The sequence below is a fragment of the Ambystoma mexicanum genome, chromosome 14, assembly GCF_040938575.1.
Source record: "Ambystoma mexicanum isolate Mex_15411 chromosome 14, UKY_AmexF1_1, whole genome shotgun sequence".
Taxonomy (NCBI): domain Eukaryota; kingdom Metazoa; phylum Chordata; class Amphibia; order Caudata; family Ambystomatidae; genus Ambystoma; species Ambystoma mexicanum.
This window is the reverse complement of record NC_090940.1, coordinates 525,109,377-525,125,851: the sequence shown is the minus strand read 5'-3', so window position 1 is coordinate 525,125,851 and position 16,475 is coordinate 525,109,377.

Sequence of the window (16,475 nt, the reverse complement as noted above, 5' to 3'; positions counted from 1 at the left end):
TTCTTTCTTTGGTACTCAATGGCTGCCGCTTGTAAGGCTATACTTTCCTCCCCCTTAAAGTTGAGAAGTTGCAGAACGATTCCTCCACTTGATTATAGGTGCACCAAGAACAACACCAGCATTTGGTCCTAGTCTGACGATGGGGATTGTAACCCTAGTGAATCAATTGAAATTGTGTGGAGTCATTTATTATTTTCAGAAACTGTTGAGCCAAACAACAAATAGGAATATTTTAACTGTTGTGGCCGAAATGTTGGTGTTTCTTCCTTATCACAGATGCTCCTGGAATGATCATACAAAACAAAAGATGATGAAATGGATTCTAGCAAGAATTGACTAAAAGCAGCCAATTGGTAAACCCATTGGGATGCTCCTTAGTAACCATAAGCTGGCCTTGTAAAAAGATATGAGACTGGGTTCTTGCATATAAATCAAGCATGGGCAACGTGATGAGGGCTTGCTTTATAAATGTAGAGGTTTCTAGCACCACAGGACAAAAAGGCATATCCTCTAAATTTGCAAGAGGTGGAACTATTGGCTTTGCCAATGCCTGCTGTTGTAGATTTGCCTTTGAAGATAATTCCCAGTGCTTCCTCTGTATAATGTCTGAAGGAATGCCAGGCTCACTCTTTGCACTGTTGCCTATTCATGTTTTAATTTCTTTGACCAGCACCTATCAAGCATCACAGAAAACAGCCTGCTCTGTGAACCTTTCACAAAGTGAGTCAACAAAAGCAATGCATGCAGCTGCTCACTCCTGAAACTTTGTAAAACAGTTACTTTGTCTTGTGAAAAACACAAATCTATAAGTGAAAGTGTTCTCAGAGAATGGGGATCTGCAACCTTTGACTCGCTGGATGATTTGAGCTACAACTCTGAATCACCTTAACCAGCGTGAAGAGCACCGGATCTACTTGCAAAAGTGATGTTGATGATTACATTGATGCTTATAGAGACCTCAATCATGAAACATAGATTGATTTCCATGGGAATGGCTAAAAACAGGATCTAGAATCTAGATACAGGATCATGCAGTAAAGATAAAATAACCACGCTACTATGGCCATCGAATATGAGACACAACTTGGGACATTACCGAATATCATGTCATGGCATAGAGAAGAAGGCTCAAGAGACATATGCGATCGGCCCACTCCACCATTACCTGGTAGGAATTCTTTCTAACCTTTAATCAGGAAGGAAGATTTCTCAGATTGTTAATAGAGATAGGTGTAGATTTATTTGGCACGCCAGTAAATAGCATGTCCACTATCATGATGGGAGTCGAAATCAAAAATAAGGAGCATGTATTTGGTCTTTTGTACTCAAAGATCTGTAGGATCATTTATGAATACGTTTCTCAATTAAATTGTGTTTGCAGACATCGCAAATTGAATTGTGATGTTCTCTTTTTTCAGTAAACAGAACTTTCCTTGCATAAGGTGACTTAAAAGAAGAATCAGTGTCAATGTAGCAAGTGTTTTGAAGGTAAGTGGCAATAGTTGTCTGAACAACATTAATGATGCTCATTTTGTAAGCGAATATGACATGATGATATCGTGAAGTGTCGACCTTTGTAGGATTGGATAATATTTAATATATTGTCATTGAAAAAGCTTGGTAGAGCTGAACGTGTCTTGACTGTCAAGAGCCATAAACACATTCATAAAAAGAAAAGAAAATGAAGGCTATAACCAGTGAAGATGTATTGCAGTTGGCTGCAGTTCAAGTAATGCTTCAAAATGGAGTTATGAAATAATTAACTAACACTGAGATGAGACACACAGTGGATTTTCAGGTTTTCTCACACTTGCACTGGCTCTGGTTGCTGAGAGCCCGATTACCACAGGCCCACCCTGCAGCTAATACATCTAAAAGTAAGTGCATGATTTAAATGCAAGGGCACAGTCCTTGTCCCTGCTATATTCTGCAAAATTCATGGTTATTATAGTTGCTGCAGCACCAAATCGCCACACAAAATAAAAGCACACTGTGAATAGTAGAATTATTCGGGATCTGGACGCATGGAATTAATAATATTCTTCGCTGTGTCCTACTCCTTTTTTATTTATATTGTGCCAAAAAGCAAGTCAGTGGGCATCAGGGCACTCACAAGGAAAGCAGGGTATACATACACCTAGCTGCAAGACAAATGGATAACATTTACACTGAATTTCTTTCAAATTATGACTTTTACTTCCCGAGAGTTCGTAAAACAAGTGAGATTTTAGAGCTTGCTTGAAAGAGACCACGGTAGAGAGGTAATGGCCCAAAATTTCACCCTCACAATTACGACGGCCAAAAATGCCAACTTTTTAGACCCCCCTTAAACCATATATATGTGCGGGGGCATGTAATATAGTGGTAATATGGGGAGTTTCGGGGGTCTCCCCCGCATATATATGTGGTGTAAGGGGGGGTTTTAAAAAAAATTAATAAAAAAAAAACAGTCTGCATTTTCGGCCATCATAATACTAGTGGTCGCAATAATCACATAGATCCAGGTAGAGATACCGCTCGAGTCTGGTGGTAATGAGTTCCGTAATCTTGGAGCTGCTATGACAAATGCACAGTTACTCACTTGAACCAATTTTGATCTGGGCACATCTAGCATGTCTTAAGCATTTGCTCTTAACAGTCTTAGAATTAGTGACCGAGAGGTCCTTTCTGATAAATATATTGGGCTACTAGCTAATAGGCTCTCGTAGACCATGGTCAGAACTCTAAACAAAGTTCTAGCCTCCACTGGAAAGCAGTGGAGCGCACGTTTATCATTGGAGATATGAGTGTAATCAAACATGCATACTGCGCCATTTTTAATCACCTCTGGCTTGACTAACTCCCCTTTGTCAATTACAAGGTACTGCAGTAATCTCGTTTTACTCCAATTATTGTCCTCGCCAGTGTTGAGCAGTTGTCCTTGGACAAGAAAGGTTGAGTTTGACTTAATATTTTACTATAGTATCTCGAGGTAGATACAATGTTGCTGACCTGGGTTTTATGCTCAATTCATGTTGAGGTAGATACAATTCTGCTGACCTGGATTTTATGCTCAAGAGGTAGATACAATGCTGCTGACCTGGGTTTTCATGCTCATTTCATGTCGAGGTAGATACAATGTTGCTGACCTGGGTTTTATGCTCAATTCATGTTGAGATAGATAAAACCCAGGCCAGCAGCATTGTATCTATGTCAAGGTAAATACAATGTTGCTGACCTGGGTTTTATGCTCAATTCATGTTGAGGTATATACAATTCTGCTGACCTGGGTTTTCATACTCAATTCATGTCGAGGTAGATACAATGTGGATGACCTGGGTTTTCATGCTCAATTCATGTCGAGGTAGATACAATGCTGCCGACCTGGGTTTTCATGCTCAATTCATGTCGAGGTATATACAATTCTGCTGACCTGGGTTTTCATGCTCAATTCATGTCGAGGTAGATACAATGTGGATGACCTGGGTTTTCATGCTCAATTCATGTCGAGCTAGATACAATGCTGCTGACCTGGGTTTTCATGCTCAATTCATGTCAAGGTAGATACAATGCTGCTGACCTGGGTTTTATGCTCAATTCATGTCGAGGTAGACACAATGTTGCTGACCTGGGTGTTCATGCTCAATTCATGTCGAGGTAGACACACTGTTACTGGCTGCAGTTTTATGCTCAGTTGAGAGTCCAAGTACATGCCCATAGTTTTCACTTTAGATAACGTCTGGATGGTACAGCAAGCTATTATAAAGCTTTTATATTCTAGACCTACATTTCCAAGATAAGATGGCGCTTTGGAAAATACATTCTTAGTTAAGCTGCAATAGGCCAATGAAAGGCGCTGTGCATCATGGAGCAGTGGTATTTTATTATATACTTGATCCACAGAGGGCGCTAGAGACCCGAACAAGATGGCCGCTCCCCTGTGAGCTCCCACACGGCCCTTCAAAATCCTGATCAATCCTGTCTCTCCTGGTGGAATACTACCCAACATTAGCAGCCGACGTTGCCGCAGAAACTCCAGGTGCCAATCCTGCAAAAAATCGGCATCTCCCGGCGCTCCACACATCCGAAACCCCGGCCGGCGCCCCCCAGCGCCCCTGGATAGAGAGAGAGAGGCCTGGCGGCCCGCCAGCGCCCGCCTGGCTCCACCAAACCTGCTGAGAAAGCACCAGCAGGCGTCACAGAGACCAGCGGTGGGCCCAAGGGGGGGAGAGGCGCTGGGGGGGCCCGGACCAGCCGCTGGAGGCTCGGGAGCACCCAGGCGTCGCCGTCACTTGCCGCGAGAGCCGGCCCCCAAAGACGCGACTGGTCCGCATGAAGAGCTGTCAGCCCGATCCCACGGGCCCAAACTCCTGAAATTCCACAGCACTTCGAAGCTTGTGGGAGAAGCCGAGACCGGCGGGAAGACCCCGCTGCCCCCTTCTGCTTGTGCGCGGAGAGGCACTGCCCGCGGGAGGCCTCCCGGTGGCGCGGAGGATGTCAGGACACAGCGCCGAACAGGGTCTCCCCGCGGTCGGGCACGGCCCGCCCTGTGGCGCTGAGGCCCAGCCGTGACCCCCAGCAGCCCAACGCCACTTCTGAAACGCGGCAAAATCCACCGGCTGGGGCCCTGAATGAACAGAACAGAGGAAAGTGAAGATCCCGAGCCGCCGTGGGGGAAGAGCGGAAGACCCAGGTACGGCGCCTGCAGCGGGGTGGGGGACAGGTCGAGCACATTAGAAGCACAGACCACTGGTGCCCCGTATAGAACCATTTAGACACCCAAGCTGAAGGGCCTGATCCACTTGGGTGGCCCCTCCTCACACAGATCACCACAAGGGGCTCTGCCCTTGCTGCAGGGGTGCTGAATCGGGCAAGACTTGTCCACGCTACCGCCAGCACAGCCTTCCCGGGTTGCATCAATGCTCCCCAGCAAGTGGGTACAGAAGCAAGCAGCAAAACCAATACTAAGCAAGTACAAGCTACACCGGTAAACCTGTGGTGCTGGCACCACCTCAACCCAGCGGGCTACGACCGGGCCTCCTGCTTAGAACCACAGGATACGCGCCACTTAACTACGCCAGGCATCAAAGCAATCCTAAAAAAAAACAGCGGCACATACCCGCCATCAAACAGCATGACCTCCTAGTCCCAGCACTCCGCACCAATAGCCAAGCCCAACGGCAGGACAAACCAGCAGAGCACCGCCCGCTCAGCATACATAATCTCGCAATGGGGAAATATGACAAGTCACAACGCAAACTGAACTTTGATGGGGGCGCCTCGTCCAAAACTCCTAGACACAGCAGCGAACCAGAATCCCCACCGCCGTTGCCTGCCCAAGAAGAGTGCGAGCCCCACTCGCTTGATATCAGAGCACTGCTCCTAGACTTAATAAATGGGATCAGCAACCTAGATAGCAAACTGGACGACCTCTCTTCCAAGGTAGATCATGTGCAACACAGGCTTGACAACCACAGCGAGCGCCTGGATGGCGCAGAGCAACTAATATCTAACCTCTATGACGGGATGGCGTCCCTGACCACCAGAGTATCAACCCTCGAGGCCCAGATGAAAACAGCCAACGCACGTAATGAAGACCTCGAAGGGCGCTCTAGGAGGAACAATATTAGGATAGTCGGGGTAAGGGAGAAACAACCCCAAGGCAAAACGGAAGACCACGTTGAGGAGATGTGCAGGTCTCTCTTCAGCCCGGAGGCACTCTCGCATTTGTTTGTCGTGTAAAGGGCCCATAGAATACCGGCATCGAGACCCATCGTCGGAGCCCCCAGACCAATAATTGCAAAGCTTCTTAATTATAAGGACAGAGACGCCATCCTTCGAATGGCCAGGGAGTAAGTCGAGCTACAATATGATGGCGATACAGTTTACTTCTACCCTGACTTCTCATCAGCCGTCCAGGCCCAAAGAAGGTCCTTCACCAACATCAAACTAAGGCTCTGATCCAACCAAATCCCATATTCCATGCTGTTTCCTGCTCGCCCACGAGTACAACTCCAGGGTAGAACCCAGTTTTTCCAGACTCCCGAAGAGGCAAACTCATACCTACACCAAGCTGGTTGTGGCCCACCTCAGAGCAATCAACCACATGCACAGAGGGAACGGGCCCAACGTAACCCGCCATAGGCAACAACAGGCAACGGAACACCACATTAAGTGACATTTTTTTTTACACCAGAACACATCATAAGGGTCTGAGCACCCCACGGTCATGTGACTTGGGAAGATCCTAGCACCCCTAGCACAGCCATGTTAAAGTTTACCAGTTCCCCGTTACTAAGTTGGGTCTTAATGACGAGCGAGTTGGGGGTTGCTCATGAGATTCGCCAGGGGGATACATTCCAGTTGGGGGTTAACAAGTTGCACCAAGTTCGGGGCTACCCACATGCGCCGCCCACAGGGAGACCACGCTCCAACCCGCACCCCTTCACCACTATGCGCCGCCTACGCCTTTTACCGGCAAAACACCAAAAACTGCCAACACAGAGAATCCAAAGGCCAGCACCTTCACCGTAGCCACATGGAATATTAAAGGAGGAAACCAGCCGGCCAAAGTGAGGAAAACGACTCAATACCTACGCCGGCATAAGATCGCCGTAGCTCTCATTAAACAAACTCACTTAAGTCCGACCACTGAATGCCCTTGGGCAAAAGACTGGGGTTGCCACCGCTACTTCACATCATTTTCGTCGTATGCCAGAGGGGTGGCTATCCTTATCAATAAAACAGTAAACTTCAGATTAATCTCAGAAAAGAAAGACACAGAGGGCAGATCGTTACTAATATGTGGAACGATCGATGGAGAGGACATCAGCCTGGTAAACTCATACGGGCCAAACACCGACAGCCCCAACAACTATGAATGGGTAATGATCTAATTAAACTCAACAGGACACTCCACGATCATATGGGGAGGAAACCTCAACACAGCACTCAACCCTGCTAAAGACAAGTTTCACAATTCAACAGCGCCCCATCCAAAGCGAGCATGCAAATTAAAGAAATATGCAGCGCCTACCACCTCGTCGACATCTGGAGACTCAAACATCCCTACTCCAGAGACTTTACCTTCCACTCCTGGGTGCATAAAACCAGCTCAAGAATAGATTACCTCCTAGTGTCCACACATAGCCGCCTGCAATGGGGAGAGCGCCACATCCATCCACGAGCACTATCGGACCACTCTATGGTGTCCCTAGAGTGCACCACCATGCAAGCAGTCAAGACTACCCCACACTGGAGATTCAAACCCAGAGCGCTAAAGGACACCGTCTTCGCAGACGAACTCCGATCTGAACTAAAATCCTTCTTAGACATCAATCAGGGATCAGTGTCCTCAGCCGGGACCCTGTGGGAATCCATGAAGTGCTTTACCAGGGGAGTCTGTATGGCAAAAGAATGTGGAATCCTAAAGCTAATACGTAGAGAACTAAGCTCTAGCAAATCCATCTCAAAGCACTTAAGAGCTCTTTACTGGTGAACAACACCCCACAGGTTTTCGCGGAGATCAAAACAGAGCTGGAGACCTTCAGGAATGCAGCTGAAGAGAGCTGAAAGAGAGGTGAAATTCCTGGACCGTCACCACAAAGTCTGCCAATATGGTGAGGGGCAACAGACCGGAGCCCTCCTTGCGAGACTCATAACAGCCGACAGAAAACCCACGTCAATTGATGCTGTAACAGATCACTCCGGTAACACTGTTCACTCCGCAATCGAAATTGTTGCAACATTTCGCTGCTTTTATCAAGATCTGTATGACTCAAATTACTCTGTTAGTCCAACCGAGCTGGCGCAATACCTAAACACAGTGGAACTCTTCTGGGTCGGCTCGGAGCCTAGAGAAATACTGAACGCCCCTATCACCCTTGAAGAGATCCTCGAGGCCATTAAAGAGCTATCCCACATGAAAGCACCAGGACCAGATGGCTTGTCCAGCGATTTTTATAAATCCTATGCAGACCGCGTCGCCCTGCTACTCCTACAGGTATATGGGGAAGCCCTGGCCAATGACCAATTACTGCCAACCCTATATATGAATCACATCATACTCTTTCATAAACCCAGCAAAGACCCAACTCAATGCGGTTCATACAGACCTATATCGCTGATAAATCTGGATAATAAAATCTACACAAAAATCCTAACGAAGAGGCTACTACCCCTGATGCCCGCCATGGTATTGGCCGACCAAGCAGGCTTTATCCCTGGAAGGAGCACCTCCTATGGGATAAGAAGAATGTTCGGAGCAATAGAAGCACTTGACCCAGGGAGCCAAGCGGTGGTGGTGCTGTTAGATGCCGAGAAGGCATTCGACTCGGTCGAGTGGCCCTTTCTCTTCATGATCCTGGAAAGGATGGGAATGGGTAAACGCTTCATACGCCTAATCTCACTGCTCTACAAAAGACCAACATCTAACATCATATTAGGAGGCCTACGTTCAGCCGACATCCATCTAAAAAGAGGGACCAGACAAGGCTGTCTGCTATCCGCTCTGTTATTTGCTCTCATGATGGAACCCTTAGCATCCGATCTGTGCTTGCACCATCTCCACAGAGGCCTCTCATTCGGCCCCCACAAGATGATCATCTCCGTGTACGCAGATGACGTAGCCCTGTTCCTTCGGAATGCAGACGAGAACTTAAATCCCATTATGAGAGCAGTAATCCAATTTGGCTGTTTGTCCAGACTAAGAATTAATAATACCAAATCAGTCATTCTCCCACTCACTGCCCCCACCGTCGAATTTACGGACGACTTCAGCTTTCAATGGCAACACTCAGGCGTGAGATATCTCAGCATCTACATGTCCAGACTGAAGGAAGACATCATACGCGACAATTACGAGGCCGCGTTGGTCTCCATTCAATCCAGGATCGACAGGTGGAGGTCGCTACCACTGACCCTATGGGGCAGAGTATCCTTGGTAAAAATTGTCATATTGCCGAAACTTTTGTACCTATTCACGAATATCCCTCTGCTGCTTTCCCAGAGGATCCTGCAGCACATTAAAAGTATGGTCCTCGACCTCATCTGGGCTGGCAAAGTGGCAAGAGTCGCATATACCACACTAACTCTGCCAACGCGACAAGGAGGTCTGGCCCTACCAGATCTGGAATACTACCATTGGGCTGCCCAAGCACAATTCTTGAGCCATTGGTACGCAAGGCAGTCTATAAGACCTCATGTCCAAATTGAAAGGGCGCTCGCGACCCCATATCTTCTGCGTGCCATGATTCTCAGCCAATTCACAGCCAGCCAACAATCAATGAACCCCATCACCACCACATACGCAATCTGGCGGAGGATCGCTAAGGCAACCAGAGTTATAACCAGATTCTCCACACTGCTGCCAATCAAACATATCCCAGGAATCCCTGTCACGTCCGAGAAAGTATTCCTACTATGGACAGCAAAACTGCAGTTAAACTCCATGCACAACCTCTTCCCAGAGGGAACCTTCCTGACCTTGCAACAAGCACGAGAAAGGGTAAGCAATAATGCCCTTGACACCTTCATCTACCTAAGACTACGACACTTGCTCCAGGCGGCACTCCTGACCTTTCCCGAACAACCGCCCAACTGGCCATTGTTGCATAACACAATCCAAGCCCAAGGGGAAGGACACCTGGTGACGAATATCTACAAAGCTCTTCTTAGCAAACAGAAACTACCTTGCTCGAAAGCAAAAAAAAGATGGGAAAAAGCACTGGATACCAGAATCCGGGACGGAGAATGGGCATACATTCTCAATATTCTATAAAAGGTCGCGATAAACCCAAGATTTAAGTTCATCTACTTCAACTTCCTCCACCAAACGTATCGCACTCCCAAGCGACTCCATGCTCAAAGAGAGTCAATATCGGCAGAGTGTCACAGATGCGGGGAGCCGGAGGCAGACTTCCTTCACCTGGCATGGTCTTGTCCATCTGTAGCCGCTTTCTGGAGTGTGATCTTTGAGAAAACTTGAGAGTTGCATATACCTGGGGTAGAGGCCCCCCACCAAGCTCCCGACTCTGGCTTAAAGACATCACACACTGCCAGGACATAGAGACTGACTTCATCAAGACTCTACCGCTCCACTCACGCCCCCCGGATATCTGGGGACCATATATAGCTTTCTTGTTGTCGTCAACAGATGCTCTAGACTCGCAACCACCATCTCCATTGCAGCGTCCTGTCGTTAGCATGCCACACAATGCTACAAACCCCCAGGCGGAGGCACGCAGATAACTGTTTTGGCTTAAAGACTTTGCTGATCCAAAGGGCAGAAGCGGGTGTGGGGGGAGGGAACCGGTCTCAAGTTATGGTTGGCGCATGGCCTCACTGTATGTTATGTTGAAAATACCAATAAAGAAAGTTAAAAAAAATTATATACTTGATACACGGTGACAGTGGCAGCCATAGACCATAGAAAAGCATACGTTTAGTTTTTTAAAACAACAATTGACAAACACATTAAGGTACTAAGCGCCATAAATAACAACAACAGTAAAAACAATGCAATGCTGAACAAAAGTGGAAACCATTGACGTACAAAGCAGAATGAAACCAATTGAAACTCTGAAAAGCAAACATTCAACAGCTCTCTCCCCAATTTGCAAAGTTGAATTATTTCTGCAAATAATGCACACAATAACAGAGCTTTCAGCGTGATGTTCGCTTCCTGCATCGGAGAGCAGCTGATTCGGAATGATACTTTGTTTCATTGTACTGGATTTATGTTGGTCTTTAATGCCCTCTCATCCATAAAGGAAACACAGGTGCAAGGTAGTTAGTGTAGTTCGTTCTCTGCTATGCGATGATCACAACAGTGTCTGCATATAAAAATAAAGACAGATGATAATCCCGGACAAGCAGTATTGACGAATAGTGTCACCACCCTGTGACAGAGTTTGCCAATATATAGGGTAACAAGCAGGCGGGTCACATGCATCCATGCTTTTGTCCCCTTTAGATAAAGGCAACAGAAGGGCTCACGTTCATCCCCAAATCCTATTGCTTTGGTGTGGTTCCCTTGCATTTCTATCAAGATATTAATGAGAAAAGTGGGCATTACGATTTCCCTTAGAGTATTCAGAGGCAGAACCCATCCATCCACACAGTCAAAAGATGACTACAGTTCCAAGGATGTAATATAGTTTGCCCCTATGCCCCGGAACACACTTAGAGATAATCAGGATAACATAATAGGCCTGTTTGGTTGTGTGGTGCAGAGTCTCACACAAAACCCACTTCGCATGCCCAACTAGAATAAGATGAGGCCAGCCAATCTACCACATGGTTATAAATACATGTGCCTAATATTTTCCCTGAGGCATCATGAAAGCGATGGGACAATAGCATAGTGGCTTTGAGCGAACATACATTTAAAAAATAATAATAATAAAAACACTTTAAAAAAAATTGGACGGAAGATTGCTTATTGCCAATGTCCGGGGATACTCTTTGTCACAAATATTGAATTAAAACCTTTTAACAAAAGGGGCCCTAGAGCATTTGTGTTCTCTGCCAAATGATCTAGTGTTTAGGCATACGGTCCAGAATCGTATTTGGAGCTTGGGTCCAGACTCTATCAGTCAAATTCTGTAAACTAAATGGTTTGAGGGTACCAAACCAAGCTCCATCGAAGCAGAGTCTGCTGATGTAGCCTTCAACAGACACTTAGGTGTTGTTTATGCCTCAACACACGAAAAGCAGAATTGATCAACTCCATGTGGACAAAGTGGACATGTTGGTCTTAGTAGCTTCGCACTCATTTTCCAGAAAGAGCAAATACAAATTCTTCCCTGAGGGCAGCTGCCATAGCAATCTCATCCCGGGCAACCTCTCTTATTTTCCTCAGGATGAGTAAATACTTAACTGGACCATATTTAACTGTGAACAGTAGATATGAATGCTCTACCATTCAGGCGAGAACAGTGCTGGGTATTCTGATTAAATATTGACCACTATGGCCCGAATAAACCTATTGCAGGGCAACATGTAGTCACCATCTGAAACAAAATAATACATGATTGCAGACTTTGCCCTCAGATAACAAAGGACAATAATACCAGCCTAGACATACATATGGTGGCAAGTATTGGACGCTATTGGTGTTTATTACGTCATTATGTGGCAGGAGGCATTGCCAAGGAGGATGACCCATAATATGAATATCTTTCTCTGCCAGAACGAAAATGAACTTGATTAGTAACCAATGCCATGTCGCCCTATTTGGAGTATACTAAATACAAAACAAAACAATTTGAGCGAGTTGTCGTTCTGCAACACAAAAGAGATGTTAACGCAATGCATCATTACGTATGTATTAACGCAAAGATGGCCCCCACTGTGACGAAAGGTGCAATTCTTTGGCATTCCACCGAATGAGAAAAGAAGAATAAGCAGCTGTTTCGAAATAGGCCCACACAGGTGCATTCATACTAATGAGAATTTAAACGATGGGATTCTAGTGTTGGTCAACAACTTTGTCGATTGTCTTTCGTTCTATTCATTGCAGATGGAGGAAACATGTCAAACAGTCGAATAACATACTCAACCACAAAAAAGAGGTGGGTACTGGTTCATAACTTCCCTGTTGTGCTTTGCAACATTAAATGTCTTCAATAATGCAGCTTTCCCCTTAAAAGAATTACAAGTTCTAATAGAAAAATACTATTTTTTGAATTTCCCTCTACAGAAGGAGGAACAACCTTAAACTACGCTTGTCAACAAAATAAGTACCTTAATGTCCTCCAGTAAAGGAATCTGCCCTACGACCTGAAACAAAATATTTTAAAAAGGATAGGGTAGGTCCTGAAGAATGCAGACAAATAACTGTTGTTGCAGAAACTGGTCGACCAAAGAGATATGGCATTGTGTTATTTTCTGGAGATATCCTATATTAAGACATAGCATGAATTTATCTTCACTAAGAGGCATCAAAAGGAGGGTGGAATAAAGGAGTAATTTTAGTTGCCCCTCTTTTTAAATTATTTTTAGAAATGTACCTTTGGCGGTCGGGTCCAGCCAATGTAGTCTGTCTTTATTGATTGATTCTTTGTTTATAACAATGATTGATGGCTTGTGATAATATTGGTGCTGAAAAGATAGGTAGATTGATTTAGACTTTCTTCTATTCCTTTCATTAGATAGGCGATACACCACAGCATTCAAAGGCAAGCTTTCACCCAACAGGGACGGTTCAGCTTTTCCCAATGGAAACCAGTAAGTGACCAGAAGCACCAACAGCCATTATTCAAAGGATGCTTTCATACATGTGTTACAACAAAATATTATACCCACTAACCTGCCTTCCCTACTAGCATCAAATGGACATTTCACAATAAAATCAGCCATCTAAGAATATTACAGTGGCTGTCCCTTCACTATGTTATTATTTAATATGTTTATAATAAAAATATCCAAATTGAAACAAAAATGTTTTAACTTTTTAATAGTTTTTTTTTCCATTTTGTTTTGTGGTTGACGATTCTTTGCAACTTTTTGGCTATTTATAGAAACAGTGGGTGACGCCTTTTATGTATCCCAGCCACCTTCCTTTTCTGCAGCTTACTTTTGTCTTTTCCTGACATGGTAATGCACTGATAATGCACGTTTCCTGACTCAGCAACCTTCCCTGGTCCTCAGTGGTCGAAGTGTACAAAAAGTAGTGGAACTATGTTCCTTACTGGTGTGCATCTCTCCCCACAAACCCCATCACCACACACCCTCCCACGCAAAATGCAAAGCCCAAAACGCATGCTCCTGCTGTTTAGGGGAACGCTCAGTGCAGTGCACTGAAAGTGAAAGTTTCAACTCCTTCCTACACTTTTATTTTAAAACGAAACCATTCCGGAATGATTTCTTTTTAAAATAAAAGTATAGGAGCTGTAAATCAGAATTCAAAGAAGTAGAGGAGCACCGCTCCCGACGGCTCCCGCCCACTTCGACCACTGCTGTTCCTGCCTTCTTTCGTGTTTATGGGGGTACTTGTTTATTTCAACCCCTGCCTTTCTTTTACCCCTGCCTCTGTAGCTCATGGTCACTATCATATTGCAACATTGTTAATGCTGGATAGCACTATTCTTAAAGGAGGGGGCCTTTTAATGTTCCCGTGTGGCATTCCCTATGCACATTGATTTGCAAACTAGGCAGGCGCTCTGCACTTTTCTGTACTATAAATGCGTGTTTACTCTGATGGCATGACCAGAGAGTCCACTGTTATCCTTTAACCCACCCTCCTTAGAGACAACATTGCCGTTCCGGTAACAACGGTGATGGTAGGCTTACAGGCATCGTTGTTACCAGACCAGAAAAAGTACAAGTTTTTCGGTAGGGATGCCCTCATGCCTGCCATGTCTGACTTGCCGGGTGGAACGGCACGCGACCGCAGACTTCGACGGATGCACCAGCACTGTTGCACCCAGTGCCGGTGCATCCGTCTTCCCCATTCCCAGTCCTATGGGACTCGCAGTCCTATGGGACTCAAATGGGAATGGGGAGTCACTTTTTCCGACGCCTGGCTTCAGGGACCGCCGGGGCTGTAATGCCCCAGTGATTCCCCATTACCAGGTACTGGAAAAAAAGCATAACTCTGGCGGCAGCCTGCCATTTTTACCGGCATGGCTACCGCCGGAGTTATAATGAGGCCCATACCGCGTGTAAACGATTGCTTCATGGAGGCAAATTACCTTGTCCTCATTTACTTCACCCTAATGTCCTTTAAGCTGTAAAATAGGTAAGTGAAAGTTCAGCAGTAGAAGAGGGGATGGGTAGGTGAGGTATGAGCCCCACACAACCATTAAAGAACAAACAAAGAAAATGCTATGAGGTCATTTCAGTCAAGTAAATCACTACGAAGTGATTTACTTCAATGGAAGCATATAGAATCATTCCATGCTACAGGCCTTATTCCCAGAGTCCTTCACTTCACCCATGGCAAGTACACACGGTGTGAGATGTTTTGGGCCATATGCCAGCTCAGTTCATCAAAATAAGTCTGATTTTACTGTATGTTGTGGTTTCAGCTGCACTTAACAAGTATATGGCAAGTAAAACCTTTGTGAGAAGCCTTTGGGTATATGCCAGCCCAGGCTTACTCTATTTGTGCACCATGGAATGCATTTACTGTATGTTGTAGAGTTAGGCTGCAAACGAATAGGACAGAAAGTTGAGTCAACGAAGCAAAGCCAAGCGAATTCTTCCTGTCCCTGCCGTGACTGTCCCGAGGCCTGTCGATGCTGAACCATTGCATTGTGTTACTTGAACATACAGTTAATAAACCATTACAACCCTGTCCATTTTAAGCAGTGGGTTGAAAGGCACATCGTAGCTCATGGCACTCCAGTGTATGGCAAGGGGCTTCAACATTTTGATACCAAAAAGGGCAGCCGTAGCCAACTTTATGATATTTAATGTTGTATGGCTTTGTAATTTTAACTTATACCCCAGATAATAAAAACATGGTTGCTGTATTTGCCTCTAGGGATTTGTCAGTGTTAGGATGACTTATTGAGAAATAGTGTTTTGTGATCTCACCCAGGTGCAGTTTAGAAGTGTAACTGGAAAACTAATTTTGTCCTTTGGAGCCATGCGGGAAATCAACCCAAGCTCTTATTTCAGAGGGTGCAGCCAGAGGCTACAATTCGAAAGGAAAATAAAAGATGACTTGAGACCTTTTCAGCAGAGAAGGAGAAGGTGTCACATGCGGCACAAGCTGTTCTGTGAAAAGTGTACTTGTTATCAGAGTGACAACTAGCATTGACACTGGGTGCCAGGGCATATATGCCTACTGCCTAAATGCTATTCTGCTACCCCAAGTCCACACATTTCTAAAAATACAGAGCACAACATACACCCTCATGCAGGGTCGGACTGGGGCATACAATTGTCTCTGGGCAGCAACGAAAAAGTGTCCCACAGTTGCATATGGCAAGTCATTCCTTTTGTGACAGGCTGTTTGAGTAGTAGCCAAGAGGAGGGTTTTTCATAAAATGTGATGCACATTGTGCATTTTAAAGACAATTTATTCAGTAACACTGGTTGAAACTACTAGCCACACGATGAAGTAACTTACCAGAATTGGCCCACTTTGATCCAGAAAAGTAGCCAACACTAGGATTTTGTGTTTTTGGTTCGGGAATTGCCCTATTGCCATATAGGCCAGTACGAGCCTGCCCTCATGCGTGTGGAATATGTACACCCTTCTCAGCCCAGCAAGGGTGAGTGGCTGGGAGTGATTTCTTCACTGGCTGATCCTTTTTTTCTGAACCCAGACTTTGGGCCTGTGGGGTGCATTTAAAGGCCCCAAACAAAAGTTCCTGTCACATGAATGGCAGAATTTCAAACACTGAAATAAAAAAGGCCTGGCCTTTGTTTTTCAAGCAAAATTAAAGAGGCATGTGGAAAGGGGCATTAACAATGGATAAGCAGCATTTAAATTTCCAAAGTAAGGAGGAATAAAAGATCCCTGTCACATGGAAATCAATATTTTC